The sequence below is a fragment of the Peromyscus californicus genome, unplaced genomic scaffold (assembly GCF_007827085.1).
Source record: "Peromyscus californicus insignis strain IS unplaced genomic scaffold, ASM782708v3 Scaffold_6__1_contigs__length_162567912, whole genome shotgun sequence".
NCBI classification, from domain to species: domain Eukaryota; kingdom Metazoa; phylum Chordata; class Mammalia; order Rodentia; family Cricetidae; genus Peromyscus; species Peromyscus californicus.
The window spans coordinates 136,490,307-136,504,207 of record NW_026294584.1 but is presented as its reverse complement, the minus strand read 5'-3'; the positions used below and the strand labels follow the sequence as shown (position 1 = coordinate 136,504,207).

The 13,901-nt window shown below is 50.5% G+C and overlaps 1 protein-coding gene across 5 annotated transcripts in view; it reads left to right on the top strand.

Annotated features, from left to right (window-relative positions):
* Iqsec3 (IQ motif and Sec7 domain ArfGEF 3) overlaps positions 1 to 13,901 on the top strand; it is a 96,716-nt gene that overhangs the window by 30,549 nt on the left and 52,266 nt on the right. The gene's annotated exons all lie outside the window — the stretch shown is intronic.

The following is a 13,901-nucleotide window of genomic DNA, read 5'->3' as shown; positions in this document are numbered from 1 at the left end:
GAACTTGGGGCCTTGAACTCCCGAGACTTACCATTTTCACATCTGAGAGTCAGTGATTCTATAATTGTGTCCCCTTTGACTCCTTGGGGAACAGTGAGGAATATAACAAGGCATGCGTACACACACACACACACACACACACACACACACACACACACACACACACGGAAAGGCATTGCTACTCATCTCCTCAAGAGGAGGCCACTGGGAGGAGGTGAGACTGAAGCAGGGGAGGTGGGGCCCACAGAGGGCCAAGGAGTCGGGGTCCTTAAATTCAAGGCTTAGGAAGAAGTGGGGGCTTCCTGAGGCTGCCCAGGCTGGAGGAGGGGAGACAGAACGGAAGGGCCAAGTGTGCTCTGGTCTCTGCCACATTTGCGGCCAAGTCCGGGGGCACAGGACACACAAGGCCCACTTGGATCCTTGAGAAGCCTTCGCCCCCATCTAGTAGGGCATTAGGGTAACACTAAAGACAAAACGACTCCTCGGGGACTTAGGAAGAAAAGTCTGGGAGACGCGAGCGGAGGAGAGAGAAGACGAGGAGAGAGAAGAGGAGGAGAGTTCGGGGAGGCACACAGGGGAGGCTGCTGTAGGAGACAGAAGGCCACTGTTCAGTCAGCAGAGGAGGAGGAGTGCGCCTCCCACTTCAGCAGCCATCTCAGTTTCCCCTGAACATTGTGCTGGTAATGTCGGAGCACAGGGCTTCTTTGGGAAAGGTGAGCAGGGAAGCTGAGGCCCAGGTGGGGCGGACTCTTTCCCGCCTCCCTCCTACCCTCAAGCTCTTCTGTGTTCTGTTACATGGCTCCCCTAGAGCACCATATCCAGCAGCATCAGGAAGGGGTTCAGTACCCCTGTAAAGGGTGAGGGTTGTCTTCAAGACTTGGAGCAGACGCCAGGAAAGGCCTTCTCTTAGTCCCCAGGAGGTTTGCTGGGTCTTTTCTAGAAGTTCAGGCAATAGGCTTAGAGACTGGAAGAGCTAGGGAGAAGGGCAAGAGGTGGGAGGCTCTCAGGAATGTTCCAGGAGGGCCCATAGGCCTTGGCCTTTCTGCAGCAGAGGTCAGTGGCCTGCCTCCGGATTTCAGCTATACTCCTGACCTTCCCCACCCGTCTGTCTGGTTTGTAGTTTCCTATAGTCTGTTCTATCTATGGGTCTGTGACGACAGCTTCTTGGGTCCTTTTGGAGCACTGCTCAACAACTCACTTGTTAGTTGGCCTGACTGTGGCTGGTTTCTGGGAAAACTCCAAACTAAGACAAGTTTTCTCCCACTAGACTCCCAACATCTGTTCCTGACTCTGTCACTGACCCCTGCACAGCCCTTTGGTCCCTTTCTGAGGACCAGGCATCCCACCTCCACAGACAATATGCTAAACTTCCTGAGAGTTCGTCAAGAAGACCGTGTCAAGGTCAATGGCCAGGCTGAGAGCCTAGCACAGGGTGAGCAGGCCAGAGCCTCCGAGCTACCCCTAAAATCCTTAGCCAGACTGGTTTTCTACCAGGTCTGTCAGCCTCCAGAGGACTTTCGGAGATAAACCAACTGGTCTCTACAGAAGACTTTGAGAATCCAAAACCAGTCGGTAAGATCTTTCAGCCAATTCTGGAAGCTCCTCATCTTCTTCCTCTGCTTCTCAGCTGAGGTCAAGGTCAACACAAGTTTGTAGCATATCATCTCCCCTCCCCAACGCCACCCCACCCCACCCCCGACCCCACTCCATATTGCAGGGCTAAGTCAGGGACCTACCTGTTTCTTAATCCCTCAGCTCTTCTCCTGGGAGATGCAGGAGTAGTTTACCTATCTGCCCAGCTGTGTTAGCCTGAGGCCAGCACTCTAGACAGAAAGCCGCAGGGGGTCTGGAGGGACCCCCCCTCCACACTGGCTCCCAAATAAGCAGAGAAGCCCAGTCACAGGAAAGGGAAGACAGCCTGCCCAGGTCCCCAGAAAAGCAGCTGGTAGCTGTGTGTGTCAGGCACGACTCTCTAGACCTGGAGTCGGCCAGTGGCGCTTGTTGGAGAGGGAAGACCTGAAAATGAGTAAATGTGTGAAGGGGAGGCCAGGGACAGGCACCAGGGGGCCAGGTGCAAGGGAGCAGTTGTGGACGGGCAGAGGATGCCGAAGTGAGATGAAGAGGCAGTATTAGAGCAGGCACCAATGAGACTGACTCCCACACAGCTCAGGCAAACAGCCTGGGCCTGCCAGCCAGGGAAGTGAACCCTCAGGTGGGAGCTAGAGGAGCCCCAACTCAGCTTTGCTGTGGCCAGGCAGGAAACAGCAGCTTTGTGCCAGGCTCCCCCCCTCCTCCCGCCCGCCCCCGGCTGGGGACCTGGTCCTGGCCCCTCCCTACCTCCTCCTCACTACTGTGATGACAGGGCTGTGCTCTGGGAACTGAATAAGCTTGTAATTGCAGCGACGGGCCCAGTGACATTCAGAACAATGGCTGACCCAAGAGTTGGCCAGCCGCCTCCCAGCAGCTCTCAGAATTGCAGCCCACTTCACTCCGTGGGTGGTAATGGGACTAGATGAGGACGATTGGCTTCCATTAGAGTAATGGAAGGTGGGTTGCAGGAGAGGCAGACGGCAGAGGAAGCCCAGCAGGAGGAAGAGGGACTCACAGCTGGGGAGCCTGGAGCCCCAACATCCTGAAGGGAGTCCTCCCTTGGTGCCTGCTCCTTCCTCATGGCCTCACCCTTTTCCAGGCAGTTATCCCTGCATACCCGCATCTGTCAGACAGATGTGATGTAAAAGTGCAGACAAGGACTCTAGGTGTCTTGGCAAAAGGACCGTGGCTAGTGAAATCTGGTAGCTGAGCCAGTCCAACTCCAAGGCCTAACCTTCTCCCTGGATGCTGACATGGGGATTTTTTTTCCCCCTAGAGCTAGAGGAAAATCCTTTTAGCCATTTCATTTGATCTTAAATAACATATATTTCCTTTTGGAAGTCTAGTGGATTCAGAAGTAAAAAGAGAAAGATGAAAATGCTATCCAATAATACAGAGTTAACTACTGATAATATTTGAGGGGACAACCTTCCACTGTTTGGTTTCTCTACGGCTTGGGTTTTGCATTTTCCCACCATTAAAAAAAGAAGACGACAAAGAAAGAATTTGTAGACTGCATTCTCCACGGTATGCACCTTTATAGTGTCCAGGGCCTCCAGTCCTAACCAGACTCATACATGACTTGGGTCATGACTCACATGCCATACCTGGTAACCAGATGATTAGTGATGCCTACAGCAGGTCCTGATCTGCAGGATGCTGAACCAGGCAGCGTCTTTCTGGAAGGACTGGCAGGGAGATCCTGCAATGGCCTGGGGAAACCCCTCATCCATCCTTCACCCAGCTGACTGTAATGGGCCTGAAACAGATCAATGGACCAGCTTGTGTTTACTAGGCAATTACAGTTTTCACATGCCTGTTCCATTAGTCACTGGAGCCCTGTCAGAGGCTTCCTGAAATCTATCCCACCCACTGATTTAGACCAGCCAAAGGGTCATCCAGGTCACACTGCTGGAGCATCTTCTCATGATACATTCAAGGTATATGAGGCAGCCCCCTAGCCCTGGCCCTAGGAGGCAGTGCACAGCAGAAGAGGCCAAGAAAAATGCGTATCTCCTTCAGGGGTCCTGTGGCTAGGTGGCAGAACACTTTGGGAGCCCCCAAGCCTGTGAAAATCCTTCAATGTCCTACCCTGACACAGCACAGCTGACCCCCTAGTCCTCAGGTAGGGGCTGAAACCTCCCACTATGGAATGTGGGACAGAGTGGCCCCTGCAGAGCAGGGGCATTGAACAGGGAAGTCTGCTCCTCACTGGGGCTTCTGCATACCCTAGAGAGAGCATTCCTCTGGGCCTGGGAGCCAAAGAATGAACGGTGCCCTAGGAGTACCTTACTATTCCCACAGTGCTCAACATAGTCTTCCTGGTTTTCTGGTGAAGCTGTTTAAATTTTATTTACACAAACTGACTTGTGCGGATCCTAGGGATGTTCTTTTGGGGGTCCTGCGAGCACCGCCCTCTCCTCAAAGGCCTGAAGATTTTCTAATCCACAACTTCTTGAGCTTTATTTTATTTCCCTTCTGAAAGGCCCTCTTACTAGTTCATTTAGCCTATCACTAGCCCATAAAAAAATAATTTATAATTTCCACAATGGTACCTAATGTCAGACAAAAAAAAATTGAAAAATCGATTGTTTTTTTTTTTTTTTTAATCAAACCAAGAGTGGGGAAAAGGAAAATAAAAACAAGAAATAATCTATAGCAAGACTGATTTAATCGTATCAGGCATTCTGAAAGACATTATTACCTTTTTAGAGGCTCGAGATGCCTTAAGATAGGAGACTTCTGGAGATTTCTTTTGAGATAACTTAAAGGGACAAACAGGGCCGGGCGGTGGTGGCGCACGCCTTTAATCCCAGCACTCGGGAGGCAGAGCCAGGCGGATCTCTGTGAGTTCGAGGCCAGCCTGGGCTACCAAGTGAGTTCCAGGAAAGGCGCAAAGCTACACAGAGAAACCCTGTCTCGAAAAACCAAAAAAAAAAAAAAAAAAAAAAAAAAAAAAAGGGACAAACAGTAGATGTGGTGATGGCACCTGCCTGTAATTCCAACATAGCAGAGCCTCTGGCAAGGACAGCAATAGTTCAAGGCCAACCTGGGCTGCATAGGAAGATCATGTCAAATGAAAAATAAAAGAGACAGTTGTTGAGGAAGGGACCAAGAAGGCAGTGCGTGTGGCTGTCCTTGGTAGGAAGAGGAGCCAAAGGAGTGAAGAGAATGTGTCCACTGATGTAAAGGCACAGGACAGGAAGGAACTCTACCGGAAGTACCTCGCCATGTATTTTCCAGCTGGGGACTTCCAGCTGATGTACAATTGAGGTCCCCAGAAGCCCAGAACTTTTGCTAACACAGTAAGAAAGGGAACATCCTTTTTCCATGCCTCAGTTTCCCTGATACGACTTGAGGGATACACTGTCAAATCCCAGCCTATGTCCTGGGCTTGGACACTCTTTTACTCCAGATCCAAGGACACATGTGATTGGAAGAGGGCTGAGGAGGTTGGCCGTCACCTTTTACCCTCACATGAAGTGCCTGGACATATCATTAGCTACTCAGTACTTAAGTGGCCGCCTAAGTACCTTCCCTACTGACTTTGGGAAAGAATTCTGTGTCCCCTCAGAGAAGATGGACCAGGAGGGTAGAGGCTGGCAGAAGTCAAGACTAGAAGTTATTCAAAGACAGCCGCAGCCAGTGGTGGCTGTGAACCCTGCTTCCTCTTGTTCATGTTTGAATGTGTCCCCTTCGCTGATAAATTGGTTGTGGGTGGTACCAGCACCCACACAAACTGGTAAATTCTGTGTGACCATCATACTCTATGTCCATGCCAAAGCTTGAAAGGCTTAGGGAGTCAGTTAGAGCTCCTTGGGTCCCCTGGGGAACTATCTTACCAAACATACTCGTAAGAGATTCATTGATCTTATTGGCATGAATTGGCTAATTCATGATGAAAAATCATCTTAGTAAGCAGGATCCTGTTCATCATTACTGAAAACATGAGTCCCCTTTCCTCTTCAGGGACTAAAGGATGATCCCCAGAGGGTTTTAGTGGCTTCCAAAGACAAGGAAGAAGTGAAGTGCTCCACAGGAGCAGATGGATGCTGGGAGACTTTATGACAGTGTGGTGTGGAACAGAGGACAGTGCCAACTAGAGTAATTCCGATCCAAGCTCAAGTCAAGGCCTGGTGCCTACAAACTTCAGCCTTGGTTAAGTGACTTCATGTTTCTCACCCTCACCAGTATGAGGCAGGGATAGCAGTAGCTCTCATCTTTGGAATGTTTGGGGGGCATGAAATATGATGAGTTGGAAGATGCCTGGCATGTCTTAAGAACTCAATGAATGCTAACTACTTGAAAGCTGGACTTTCTAGAAATAGCTTGATGGTATAGCATTTACCTAGCACACATGAGGAGGCCCTGGCTTCCACTCCAGCACACACACACACACACACACACACACACACACACACACACACACATGGCAGGGGACTTAGGGAGAGAGAGAGAGAGAAGATAGGAGAGAGGGAGGGAGGGAAGAAAGATTTTTTAAATGACTGAGAAGTGTTTAGATCAACATCAGGGAGTGGACCCAGTGGAAGACGTGTGGGAACCCATGACCTTACATGTTGCTTATGCTCACTGTGTGAGAAAGCCAATGTAAAGGATGAAGGGTACTTTGCTCAGTTTCAATGGTTTCAGACCATGGTCATGTGGCTCCATTGTTTCTAAGCCCTGGGAGTACCACATGTCATGGAGGGAACGTGTGAGTGTCACATGTCATGGAGGGAGCATGTGAGTATCACATGTCATGGAGGGAGCGTGTGAGTGTCACATGTCATGGAGGGAGCGTGTGATTACCACATGTCATGGAGGGAGCGTGTGAGTGCCACATGTCATGGAGGGAGCGTGTGATGGTAGAAGCTGCTTACTTCACGGCAGCCAGGAAGGAGGGAGATGGAAGCAGAGATGGGCTGACAGGGAAGGAAGAAAAGAGAAAGGGAGCAAGGGTGAGATATCACCATCCATCCCTCTAAAGAGCACACCCAGTGCCCAAGCTTCCTCCCACCAGACCGCCTGTCCTAAACATTCCTCTACTTCCTAGAGAGCCACAGATCAGCAACCAACACCTGGTTTAGGGGGCATTTCAGGTCCAAATCATAACACTGCTCTGTTGGACCCTTCAGAGAGAGGTCCTCTTTTAGGCTTGGCAGGTAACGGGCTCACAGGGAGGAAACCTTGTCCAAATAGGTCTGTTCTCACCTGTGACTAACGGAGTACCGGCTGAAGAGAGTCCAAGATTCAAGACAGACTCTGAATGGAGGGACTAAATTGAGGCATAGAACATAAAAGGGAATGTCCCAGATGGACGCCAGGCAATTAGAGCAACAGATTGGGGGATTTTCTAGACATCAGGCAGGACACGGAGAGGTTAAACCAGACCTGGAATGTCACCACGGAGGCTGGGATGATATAGACAGCCAGACATTGTATCAAAAAAGTCTCCTTGCCAGCCCAGAGCTTGCCTGTCTGCTCCTCTGAAATGAGAAATCAATTTACTCTCAAGAGTGAAGGGTTTATGGTTCAGTCCTGCCCCACAGCTGCCAAGCAAGCTGGGATCTCCAAGGCGTCCTCCCAGAGTCAATATGTAGTGGAGAGGTTCTGAACAATGCTCATTGTCTCAAGTTGCTGCCGCGCCTGGCATCCCTTCCTGCTGGGACTGAGGGAAATAGGGGAGCCAGTCTGGTATCATAGCTTGTGTTTTTACTGGAGCAAGGGAGACCAGGCTGGACACCAGAAAAGCCTCGCAGGAGGAAAACTAAAAGAAACTCCAGGAACACAGAGGGGAGTCTTGCCCCATAGTTACTCTATGGGTGGGTGATCCTGCCATATCCAACTCTCCTGCCATATCCAACTCTCCTGCTGTCATTACCTTGTTGCCATAACAACCACAGTACCTGATAGAAACACTTCAGGGAGGAAAGATGTATTTTTGCTCACTGTTTCCAAGGGTTTTCAGTCCACTGTGGAGGGGATGATATAGGAGGGGATGATATAGCGGAGCAACTCAGTTCACGGTGGTGGAAGCTTGTGGTGGGGGCTGTCCAAGTTATGGTGAGGTAGGGAGGCCAAACAGGGACAGAGAATAACTCCTCTCTAAGCGGCCCTAGGGAGCTGGTGGAGAAAGGCGGTCACCACTAGGGGAGCTGTGGCAGTCCCTGAAATGGAGGAGCCCTCCCCAGGGCTTCTATGGCAAACCTAGCTTCCAGCTTGGGTCATGGTGGTCAAGGAGCTATGGGTCAGGTGAGCTTGTAGTAAATGCTCTAGGGAGACAGAGGAGGCTTCTGCACAGGGGTCTGGGGGGCACCGAGGGTTGGGAGCATGAGCAGGAATGGGAAATTACGGCCTCCGGTGGTGCACAAGGCACAAGAACCAGAAAGCCAGCCTCTCCTTCCTTCCAGATAGTGAGGCATCTTGTCTAAAACACTGCTGCATGGTGAGGAAGCGGAGTCCAGTAAGAGAGGGTGATGTCCCAGTGCCAGAGAACACAGAAGGAGAGAGAGAGAGAGAGAGAGAGAGAGAGAGAGAGAGAGAGAGAGAGAGAGAGAGAGGAGCGAGAGCGAGCAGCCCTGGCTTTGTCTGCCCACCGTGGGTAGGATTCCCGGCCTACCCCCTGACTTGGTTCTTGTCTGTCACTAACTCTGGCTTTCCCTTTAATCTCAGCCCTTCCCTGGTCCCATCTGGGGCCTGAGAAGACATTTGGCTTCCTACACTCATTCTGACCATCTCTAGCAACTCTATTGACTCAAAGAAAGGAGAAAAAAGATGTGTTTTAGCAAAGGATGAAAAACCCTGAGGGGATATGAAGCACGTTGTTAGCTTTTGTCTAGAAAATGCTTTGTTTCTTTGTCCCAGAAGAGCTTTGAGAATGAGTGGCAGAGTCAGGAGTAATCTAGTGTGGGTGGCCAGGTCCTCGGGAGGAGAGGCCTCCAGCCTTCAAAACCCTTCCAGCAAGGTCTCCGTAATTACTGTTACAGCTGCAGTGGTAGAAAAATATCTCACCTCTTGTCCTTCGAGAGGCCAACATCTTGAGGTCTGCACACTTCCTCAGGACCTTATTCCAACTGTTCGCCGGGGCTGCAGGGCAAGCTGGCCTCTGGCCGGGGAGATGTGGTCCCCTCTCCAAACAAAGCTCCCATCCTCTCTCTCGGTTTTCAGTTGTCCCTGTTCCCTCCAGCTCCTGAAACTGCAAAGTGTTACCTACCAAGGCCCACTAAGGAGCCTAAAGGGGGCACTCCCTTCCTGAGTCAGCACCCTGGTAGAACTATGTAGACACAGTCGGCCAGACTCCCTCTTTTCTTGCCTGCCCCCCTATACAAGGTTTACCTGTGAGGTCACTCCATCTCCAACTTCTCAGTTCACAGCCCCACTTTTCAGATGAGAGAACGAGGCACAGAAACATTAGGTATCTGACTACTCAGGTGCAAAAGCGGGGGCCTTACCCCACTCAAGCTCTCTGACCTTTGAATAAGCATTCCATCAGCCCCAGAGATAGTGACAAGTCTCTGCAAAGCTGTATGGTACTTCTTCTCCAAGCATCTTCTCTGTGTCCCCAGAGATACCTGCAGCCCTTGGCACAGAAATTCCTCCATGATCATTGCTCTGAATAAGTGTTCTTATCTGGGTACATGCACGAAGTCCTTATAGCACTGATGTGATGGTAAAACGTGGTAGATGTGAGAGCATTTTCCCAGGTAGAGAACCTGGAGATTGTAGTAAAGGCTCTTGGAAATGACCTATAGGTCTGAGAACAGAAGACAAGGATAATCCTAGCCATCAAGAAAAGAGGAGGAGTAGCAAGCTGGGCCTCCACTGTGAGTTTGTCAGCGTCCTCTGATCTCGATGTGTCAACTTTTTACTTGCTGTGCAGTTGGGTGATCTCTATGGAAGAGGGATGAGGGACACAGCAGAGGCCAAGCCCAAGGGCAAAAAGCCCACCAGTCTTGGACAGTTCTGCCATAAACATTGAGTGGGGCGGTTAAGACCCTAAAATCTGCCCCAACAGTCACAATGGGCTTTTATAACCCTGTTTTATTGGTCATGTGGGCATTCCCGGGGAGGATATGACTTGGGGACAGATAGTTCTCTGTTGCTCAGATAGTTCATGGTAGGGTGATAGCACCCAGAGACAAAGAGAATCTCCCACAGCACTCTTCGGCAGATATGCAAGAACATTTCCTCAGGGGACAGTTAGAATGGCATGTACTGAAGCATACTCCAGTATCTCCACCCTTGGAAGAGTAGTGAAGATTAAGCAATATATATCTACCCACATGTCCATTCATCCATCCATTAACATTTATTATACGCATCTAATGAGCCAGCCCAATGTAATAAGTACCTGTGATTTAAAAGGGGGTGCATGGAAGTCTAGTGGAGAATAGAGACACATTGATGTATAATTCAAATGTCATTGCTAAAAGAGAATCAAGTGTCAAAACTTACCCGCCTAGAGGTAAGAAGCAGGATATAGAAGGAGGATCAACTCCTCCCACAGTCACCGAGTCCTAAAAGAGTTCACAAGAGAGAGAAAGGTGTGGGCGGAAAGGTTGTACAGAGAGAAGGGTCCTGTGAGATGCACGGTGGTCTAAGAGGGCTCAGCAGACTTGGTGACAGTGTGGATGGAGCAGAGAGGTCATCCAGTGGGGGGGACTGTAAATGGACTTCTTCCTCCAGCCCTGGAATCATTGAGACGTTCTGGGCAGAGGATTGGCAGTAAAATCCTGCATTTCAGGAAGGTGGCTCTAATAATAGACAGTAGGCATGATGGAGAAGTCACAAAAAGCCTAGGAAGGCTTACGTATGCTGTTACATGCCAGGATCAGGCATGCACAGCAGGTGTCTAGTGGCCCTCAAGCTACAGGCCAATTTCCCACCTGAGTGGCCTTCTTCACATGTGATGTCTAGTTCCAACACATGGGTCATCTTCTGTTGGTCATGTGTGATGTTCCTCTAAGCAACTGCCTGTTCCTCAGTCTCTCAAAGACCTTCACTTCCATATATATATATATATATATAAATGCACTCTCAAGTATGGACTAGTCTTTATTGGTGCCCTGGGCCTGTGCATACATATGAGCCTAATGTCACATTGGCACTGCCAAAGCTTTCTCAGAGCCCTTCCTTTTGGTGCCACCCACATTCTGCTTTTTTTGCCTTTTCAAGTGGGGGCCCAAGGCCAAGGAAGAACCTGGTGAACAGTTCCACTCACATGCTGGTATTGTCCCAGGCAAGTGCATTGTCCCTGGACTCAAGGGAGCTGAGATCACCTAGACACCTTCTAGACTCTCAGAGATGAGACTGTAATGAAGATATTTTGTTTGCGGAATGAATGAATGACTCCCATTTACAGAATGCTAGTTAAGGCTAGGCTGCCTAGAACCTGACCCATTAAGGGGCTGCAGAAACACAGCTATGTCCTGGAAGAAGCATCACTCTGGATGCAAGTACAGGGCTGTGCACCATAGATCACCGGCTCCTGGTTGGAGTAGGCAGTCCTCCATCTGCAATAGTGTAACAGGATCATTCTAGAATGAAAATTCCAGCATTAAAAAAAAAATCTGTCTAAATATGGCATAGAGCCCATTCTGTTGATGCTTAGACACAAAATAAAGGTTCTGAGCATGTAGGACTCTTCTGCTCCCTGACCAAGGCTCTAAATCAGATTTACTCAATGGACTCTAGACAATGCCTATCCAGGGAAGGTCACATTGTCATGGGTACAACCAAGGAGCCTGCATGGAGGCAGTGAGCACAGGGAAGCCACCAATCCCATAGGAGATAATGCTCAAACCAGGACCCCTTCTCCATGCACAGAACAGGGGTCAGATGAACCTCAAGGAAGCCAGTCCATCTGGGGGGCTGACAGAGACCATGTGTTATATGGAGAACCTTGCTACTCAGTTTTGTGAAGGTCGGCAGAAGACCAAATGGGAGAAATACCTTCTAGTTCAGAACGTTTCACGCTGTGTGGGTCTGGCCCAGAAACAAACCATTCTCTCTATTTATTAAGGCCCTGGTGTATGCCAGGCACTGAATATATGCTTTATCTGTTCCTTGTGGCAACCTTGGAAGGTACTTACCCGTTCTGTAGATGAACAGATAGAGCTACAAAGAAGGCGGTGGGTGGACTCAGGTCACATGGTGAGGAAGAGAGCGGAGTTATAACCCATACTTCCTGACAGGGAAGCCATGATCGTCTCCTTCCACTCTCCGATCTTGACCACGTTGGTGAGAGCAGTTCAGGGGGCTCATGGCCACTTCCCATCATGCTGCTTGTAGGTGAGTCCAAGGGAAGGACGGCAAAGCCAGACCCTACCCACCACCCCACACTGCCACTGTGGGTAACAACTCCACGAAGCCTCTTGCCAGGCACATGTCAACGGAGAAAGAGAACGGCTTCGTGGCCCTGAGCAGTCTTCAGTTCCCTAGAGCCTCGGACACTCTGGGGATGAAGTAGCCCTGCGTGTCTGGGCCGAGACTGAAGCAATGACAGGCCAGAGAGAGGATGGGAGGGACTGCTCCTGCCCAGTCCTTCCCCAGCGGGGAAGGTGTCTTATTTTGGGGAGAGGGCCATTTCCATACATTTGAGAGGGGGGGGGGGAAAAAGACATATGCCATAGCAAGAGGAGTTGAAGTTAGACAGTAGAAAGAACTTCCCGGTGACTGTAGTGAGAAAACATGTACGATGTCTAGAGGGCTACGTCCTTGAAGCTCGTCTGGTGGCCGCACGGGAAATGGTAGAGCAGAGTGCTATGCTGTAGAGTGAGGCTTCTTGAGGCCGGGACACACCCACGAGCTCTTCTTCATCTGTGGGGAGTAGGGAAGGCTGGGACAACGGGTGGAGATGAGGCCAAGAGGGCTCTTCATCCCACCTCTGGGGTTTGGGGCCCTCTAAGGAGGGTCTCCGTTCCCTAAGGTTGGGGAAAACTCAGAAGAGGCCTTCTAACACCGTTTGGAGGACCTTTTTGAGTGGGGCAGTCTTGGAAGAACTAAATCCCGAGGTCTCCTAGCTTTCCAGTGCCAGGGATACCTACCTCACTGGCCCCATGCTCCTCCTCTATAAAAATTGGGAAGGCTTCACTGTGTGACCTCGGGTCTCTTCTAATCCTGACCTCTCGTACAGTCTGCCGTACGAGCCATTCCCCAGGTCCTGGGTTCTGTTCATGTCATAGATCAGTAACTACTGAAAGTGCATTTATCATCTGTGCAGCTCTCTGTGGGGAAATAAGAATCAAATAGAATCCAGGCCTCTAGGAGGGGACAGTGTAGACAGAAAAGTTTCTACAGCACATATCCTGTGCTAAACTCCTTATACATGCAGTATATGTGTGTTCCTCACGGTAACTCACTGAGGTTGGTATTAACCCTGGTTATGCAGATGAGGAGCCCAGGGCTCAGAGGCAAAGCCACATGACCAGTGCCACGCAGTGGTGGGGCCTGAAGCCTGGAGCCCAGCTGTTAACTACCCCGTGGTTCTCCGCTGTGCACACAAGGACTCTCCGAGGATGGCTCTGTGTTCTGAGACAGCAGAGCAGGGAAACTACACTCATCCAGAGGAGCGTCTTAGAGGAAGGGCTTAGCCCTGGGCCTTGAAGTAGGGCACGGCTTGGAGGCTGGTGGAGAAAGAAGCAGTGTAGGTTACTGATTCCTGTCTTCTTAGGTTAGGCAAGAGGAAGGCAGTAATAGCTCCACCTGCTGGGCGGTCCGTGGGAGGAAAGGGGAGTTAACGAAGAACAGAGGCCTCTATAAACCCAGCAGTGCAAGCGCCCTCCTCTCCACAGGGCCAGCCCCAAAATGAAGGTCTGGAAGGGCTGATGATGGCCACGCTCTCTCCTAGACTCACTAGGGCAGTCTAAAGATGTAGCAAGTCCCACTAAGTACCCCCAAAACCAACGGCCATGGAGCCAGACCGTGCGATGGTTAACACTATATAGCGGTGTCCACAAGCCAAGAGGTTTTAAGATGCGCAGTAACTACTAGACAGTTAAGACGCCCATTTCCAGACTGGGGACAGGTGCCAGGTCATTAAGACCTGAGCCCAGTCACTCTTCACCATTCTGCTCCTGTTCTGAGTCTTAGACCCAGGTGCCCCCTCAACCTAGGTGCCCTCCCAAACTCAGTTTTACCCTTGCCTGGGCCTCTTTCCAGCCATAAGAGCCCTTCCCTAGCGGGGGCCACACACACACACAAAAAAAATAATCGCATTAGTCTCTCTCATTGGGAAGGACTAGAATCAGGCAGGTCAGGCCACATGCACCATCCCCCTCTCCCCCAACCGAGCACCGTTGCCTTCTGTTCAC